Genomic DNA, 6,479 nt, shown 5'->3' with positions numbered 1-6,479 from the left:
GCGGATACACCTTCGGTGAGGGTTTGATTGCTCAATTACATGTTTCCACCCATGATCATCTCTTTTCTTGCAAGTTTGTAAAATCTTTTTAATAATTCAATTCAATTGTGGGTTGAGTGATTGCTATTGCCTTAGCCCTTGTGTTTGTATATGTATTCTTGGAAATTGATTTATTTTGACCAAGTGGATGCATTCATGTATATAGATTGTATATAGATAGGTTGCATGTAGTTAGTTTGTATTGAATAAATGTTGATACCCTTTGCTTCTTTCTTGACTTTAGCATGAGGACATGCTTAGTTTAAGTGTGGGGAGATTTGATAAACCCCGATTTCGTGGTTTATCTTGTGCTTATTTTAGGGGATTTTACCACCTTTTCCCACATTTATTCAATGAAATAGCATGGTTTTGTAATTCTCCCTTGAATTGTGCTTAAGTGTAAAAACATGCTTTTTAGGCCCTTATATTGGTGATTTTAATTCACTTTAATTCCATTCGATGCCTTGATGTGTTTGTTGAGTGATTTCAGGATCATAAGGCAAGTATTGGATGGAAGAAATGAGGAGAAAAGCATGCAAAGTGGAGAATGCATGAAGAAACAAAGATTGGGAATGCACCAATGGATGCACACGCGTACAAGGCGCGCACGCGCAGAAGTGGTTTCACATAGGCACGCGGACGCGTACATGACGCGTCCGCGCGGATGAAAAATTTGCCAATCGACGCGCACGCACAAATGACGCGTACGCGCCGATACTCTCACGTGGCCCACTTAAAGGTAAAACGCTTGGGGCAATTTCTGAGCTGCCCAGACCCAAATCCAACTTGTTTCTGAGTGTATTTCATGCAGAATTGAAGTCCAAGCAAAAGGGAGGAGCAATTAGTTTAGCCAACATGAACCTTTAGTTAGTTTTCTAGAGAGAGAAGCTCCTTCTTCTCTCTAGAATTAGGAATTAGGATTAGGTTTACTTCTTAGATCTAGGTTTAATTCATGCTTTGATTTACTTTTCTTTTGTAATTTCTTCTTCTTCTACATCTCCTCTCTCTAGTTTAGCATTTAATTCTTGTAATTTTCTACTTTTATGTTGATGCACCTTTGTTCTTCCATTTTCCTTTAATTCAATTTATGATTCATGTTCCTTTATTGTTCATTTGATTTGTTGTTGCTTAATTTCTTACAATTGAGTAGTGTAGATTTACTTTCCTTGCAATTTTACTATGTTTTTCTTTTATGCCTTCCAAGTGTTTGATAAAATATTTGGTTGGATTTTAGAGTAGAATTTTATGCTCTTGGCTTGGGAAGGTAACTTAGGAACTCTTGAGTTACTAATGTTCAAGTGATTGACGATTGGGAGCCATTAACTCTAGATCTCACTAATTGAATTGGTGGAGAACTAGGATTTATGGACTTGGATTGATATAGCTCACTTGACTTTCCTCTACTATTAGTTAGGGGTTAACTTAGTGGGATTGATCCTTGCCAATTCTCATGTTGTGGTTAGTGATAAGGATAGAGATCCTTGACCACCAACCTTTGCCAAGACCCTTTTAGTTATTATTTGAATTTCTTTGTCATTTACTTTTCATGTTTCTCATCCAAAAACCCCAAAACATGCTCCATAACCAATAACAAGACACTTTATTGCAATTCCTAGGGAGAACGAACCGAGGTTCCTATACTTCGGTTTATAGATTTAGGTGTTTGTTTTAGTGACAAACAAATTTTTGCATGAGAGGATTAGTGATTGGTTTAGAAACTGTATTTTACAACGAGAATTCATTTTTGAAATTCTAAACCGTCAAAGATTCGTTCATCAGGGGGCGTACCGGCAACAATGGGGTCGCAGTCGTCATTGGTGGTAGAGCAGGGGTGAGACTGGGTGAGACAGAGAATAGAGGATTTAGTGAGGGAGAGAGAGAGAGCGATGAAGAGGGGGTTGTGGCGACGGCAGTGGTGTCGCCGGAGGTGACTGGGTGGTCGGTGGTGAGAAGCTTGTAGGTTGAAAATGGAGGGGGAAGAGCGAGAGATGTTAGAGAAAGGAGATGGGGACTGCGCGAATGCGCTAGGGCTTCGCGTCCCTGGGGTAAGTGGAAATTTGAATCCACGCCGCACTGTGCGCGTCCGCGTGGGTGGAGGCAATTAGGGGTCAGCGCGGAAGCTCCATTCGCGCTTGCGCGTAGAGGGGATAATTGGGAATGGGCACGGACGCGTACGGTGCGCGTCCGCGCAGGTGTGCTGGGCCAGAGGCACAAAATGGGCCCAGAGTTGGCACAACTCTCGGGTCCTTTGGCCTGGTGATGCAAAACTGCATCGACACGCGCGCGCACTTGGCGCTCGTGCGTGGATGAGCTAAATGATGATAGGGCGTGGAGGCACCAGGTGCGCCAACGCGTGGGTAGGGAAATACAAAGGGGCGCGGACGCGTACAATGTGCGTCCGCGTGGGTTAAGGCACAGAGTTGGCCCAAAAGTGGCACAACTCTCTGGTCCTTGGCCCAGAAATCTAAATGCGCAGCCCACGCGCGCGCGCTATGCGCTTGTGCGTAGCTGGTGGTTTTTTTTTTTTTATGAGCATCAAAAAGAGCTCATAATCCTCCCAATCTCCTTTAAGACTCTAAAACCAGCTAAGATGCAAAATTAAACATATTTTTGAAATTTTGGAGATTTTTCAAACAAATTGAGGAAACTTGCAATCTAATCAAAAACTCAAAGTCAAAGAATCATCCCTAATTAAAGCATAGAATGTATAAACACCTTAGCAAGCAAAGCAAAATATACTAAGAAGTAAAGAAATTATATACAATGGAACCCAATTCATTCATTTATTATATCTACAAGAGAATGGAAAGAGTTTACCATGGTGGGGTGTCTCCCACCAAGCACTTTTAGTTTAAGTCCTTAAGTTGGACATTTGGGAGGCTCCTTGTCAGGGTGGCTTACGCTTGTATCCATCCTTGAACCTCCAAGAGCGCTTGTCCTTCAATTGGTTGTCAGAAGTTCCAACCATCTTCACCACGCTTTGGTAAGGTTCTCTCCAAGATATGAGCTCCCAAAATTGGTTTTCGTAATGTGATCCAGGATCCCATATCTTATCTTCGTACCCATCTTCTAGTTGATCGCCTTGATTCCGTCTGGGTGACAAGAAAGCAGAATTCTCATGAAAGCACCAAACTATCCTCCTAGACCCATTTAATTGAGCATTACACCAATCCATGCTCTTCAATTTTGAGCTTCCAACCATAATGTGTCTAGATTTAGAATGCCAACCACTAAACATCCTCCTCTTTCGCTTAATTCCACAAAGCGCCCTAAGTTGGCCATCCGTCTCAAGCAAACCATACTCAAGTGGGATAATAAAGCTGAGAGTTAGAAGTTTTACCCACTCAAGCGAAGGATTAGATGACAAACTAGGTGGAGGAGTTCCCAAAGATTTTGATAAAGCACGCTCTACTCCCGTCCATCCTCTTCTAGAGGTTTTCACCACTCGGCAAGGTTTTTCAAGATCATTCTCTTGCCAAGTTTCCTCAAGTTCACATTCTTCTTCACCAATTTCTTTTATCTCTTCCCCATCACTCTCATCATAGATAGGAGGTCTAGTGAAGTCTACCTCGTCATCAAGTTTAAGCATTTTGGGGAAGGACTCTTCAAACTCGAAAGGATCATATGTTGATGCGGAATCATCATAGATAGGAGGGCTTGTTGCTTGGGACACTTCTTCCGGTTCTTCACTCGCAATAGGTCTTGGAAGTTGCACATCCTCCTCAACCTTTCTTTCTAGTTCACTGGGAGAAGGTTCGACAAGATTGTTAAGGGAATTGATCAATGTGGGCAAAAAATCACTAGTGATGGAATCCACTTCTTGATCAATTTCCTTCAACTTTTCGTTTACTTCCGCAACTTTACTCTCTTCTTTAACATCTCTTCCATACTCTGTGGAGGAGGGTTCTTCAACTTGAGATTCCTTTATGTGCTCAACATATCCCAAACGTCCACCCACTACTTCCTTTCGTTCACTAACCTCTACCTTCTCCTCTTCTTGCACTTCTTGCTTCAACTCTTCTTCCTCACCATGGAGCTTCAAGTTCACTCACTCACTAGGCTCCTTGATTGTTTCTCCACATTCAACAATGGGGGTACTTATGGTGCATGAGCTTAGGTGGGATGTTAGGTGACTCACGGCTTCTACCATGCTAGCTATCCTTGCTCTTAGCTCCTTAAACTTAGTTTCATCCTCCTCTTATCGCCTTAAGATATGAGATTCAAGGTCTCTCAATTCTAACATGAAGGCTTCATCGGGAGGTGGTGGTGGAAGAGAGGGTTCATTAGTTGAGGGAAGATTGTTGTAATTGGAAGGTGGTTCAAATTGGTGGGATTCTTGAGGTGGTGTGTGTGGAATTTGTGGTTCTTGGGAGTATTGGTATTGGGATGGTGGTGGTTCTAGATGTGGTTCATATGGTGGTTGATATGGTGGGTATGGGTTATGGTCATATGGAGTTGAATGATGGTGTGAGGCATGTGAGTATAGTGTATGGCTATATTGAGGATTGGGATCACATGCATATGATGATTGAGGTTGACAACTACAGTGAGGATCATCACACACATTGGATTGATACACATTAAGATCAGGATTATACCCATAAGAGTTCGGAGGAAGTTGTTGCTATGAAGGTTGTTCATAAACTTGGGGTTCCTCCCATCCTTGATTTCCAAATCCTTGATGTATATCCTCATTGGAGCTTCCATTTCCTACAACATAGTTTGAACTACACTCATAGCCAAAAGGATAAGAATTCATATTGAAAGAAAATAAAAACAAAGATTAATAAGAAACAAAGAAAATAAAATCCTAAACTAGAAAAAACTAACAAACAAACCAAAATCCAAGCTATTCACAATATATACAATAGCCAATAACATAGCACCATTGACTCCCCGGAAACAACGCCATTAATTTAATGAGCAAAAAGTGTGTCGGTCTAGATTTTCTTCCTAAAGAAAGGAATTACTTCGTTGCAACCATAGCTCCAAACCGACAAACAACTCTCGCATCAAATTAAAAAGATATGCGGTTTTGTCACAAGTACAAACCCCTAATAAGAATTTACCGAAGTATTTAGACTCCGGGTCGTCTCCCTAGGAAGCAATGAAGTGTTCAATTATTGGCTATAAAGGGGTAAGGGGGGGTTTTTGGTTTATAAGAGGGGTAAGAAAAATAAATTAAGCAAGTAATTAAAGAAAGCAAGATAAAGAACTCTTGGCTAAGACTTAAGTAACTGAGATCACCATCCTTGTCAACAAACTAATTATTGATAATCATGAGAGGCCAACCTATTAAGTCTACTTCCCAAAAGCTTTAAGTACGTAATATCTACTCCTAAGCTTGAAGTATATCAAATAGGTCTGATCACATCAATCCTTAAGTCCCAACCTACCTACTAATTAACTTAGTAGTGGGTTAGCGTCAATGGGTATCAAATTGATCACCAAGGGTTCTCAAATCACCAAATCATTATACCCAATGACTCAAGTTTACCCAATTCCCTTAGCTTAGACCAAGAGTTAACAAAACTACTCAAAAACTAAAGAGAACATTTCATCAAACACATAGAGTGCAATAGAAGTGAACATCATAAATTGCAAGAATAATAAAATCTACCAACTACTAATTACAAGGAAAGTAAATTCACAACTCAATTCATCAATAAAAAGAAACATCAACATCAAATTACATTAAATGTAACCAAATCCAACATGAGTTCATCATCACAAAAGAAGGCAAAATGAGAAATTAACATTACAACTAAGAGAATGAAAGTGTAGAAGCAAGAAATCATAAAGGAAACAAGATGAGATCAAGGAATTAAACATGGATCTATGACAATCTAACCTAATCCTAACATAATTCTAGAGAGAAGAGGGAGCTTCTCTCTCTAGAAAACTAACTAAAGGCTCATGTTGGCTAAACTAATTGCTCCCCCTTTGCTTGTACTTTAATTCTGCATGAAATACACTCAAAAACAAGTTGGATTTGGGCCTGGGCAGCTCAGAAATCACCCCAACGTTTTGCCTTTAAGTGGGCCACGTGAGAGTATCGGCGCGTACGCGCCATGTGCGCGTACGGGTCGATTGGCAAAGTCTTCATCCGCACGGACGTGTCATGTACGCGTGCGCACCCATTGATGCATTCCCAATCTTTGTTTCTTCATGCATTCTCCCCTTTGTATGCTTTTCTCCTCATTTCTTCCATCCAATACTTGCCTTATGATCTTGAAATCACTCAACAAACACATCAAGGCATCAAATAGAATTAAAGTGAATCAAAATCACCAATTTAAGGGCCTAAAAAGTATGTTTTTACACTTAATCACAATTCAAGAGAGAATTACAAAACCATGCTATTTCATTGAATAAATGTGGAAAAAGGTGGTAAAATCCCCTAAAATAAGCACAAGATAAATAAGAAATTGGGGTTTATT

This window comes from Arachis ipaensis, chromosome B8 (genome assembly GCF_059453495.1).
Source record: "Arachis ipaensis isolate K30076 ecotype BB chromosome B8, ASM5945349v1, whole genome shotgun sequence".
Classification (NCBI taxonomy): domain Eukaryota; kingdom Viridiplantae; phylum Streptophyta; class Magnoliopsida; order Fabales; family Fabaceae; genus Arachis; species Arachis ipaensis.
Note: the sequence above shows the minus strand (reverse complement) of the source record.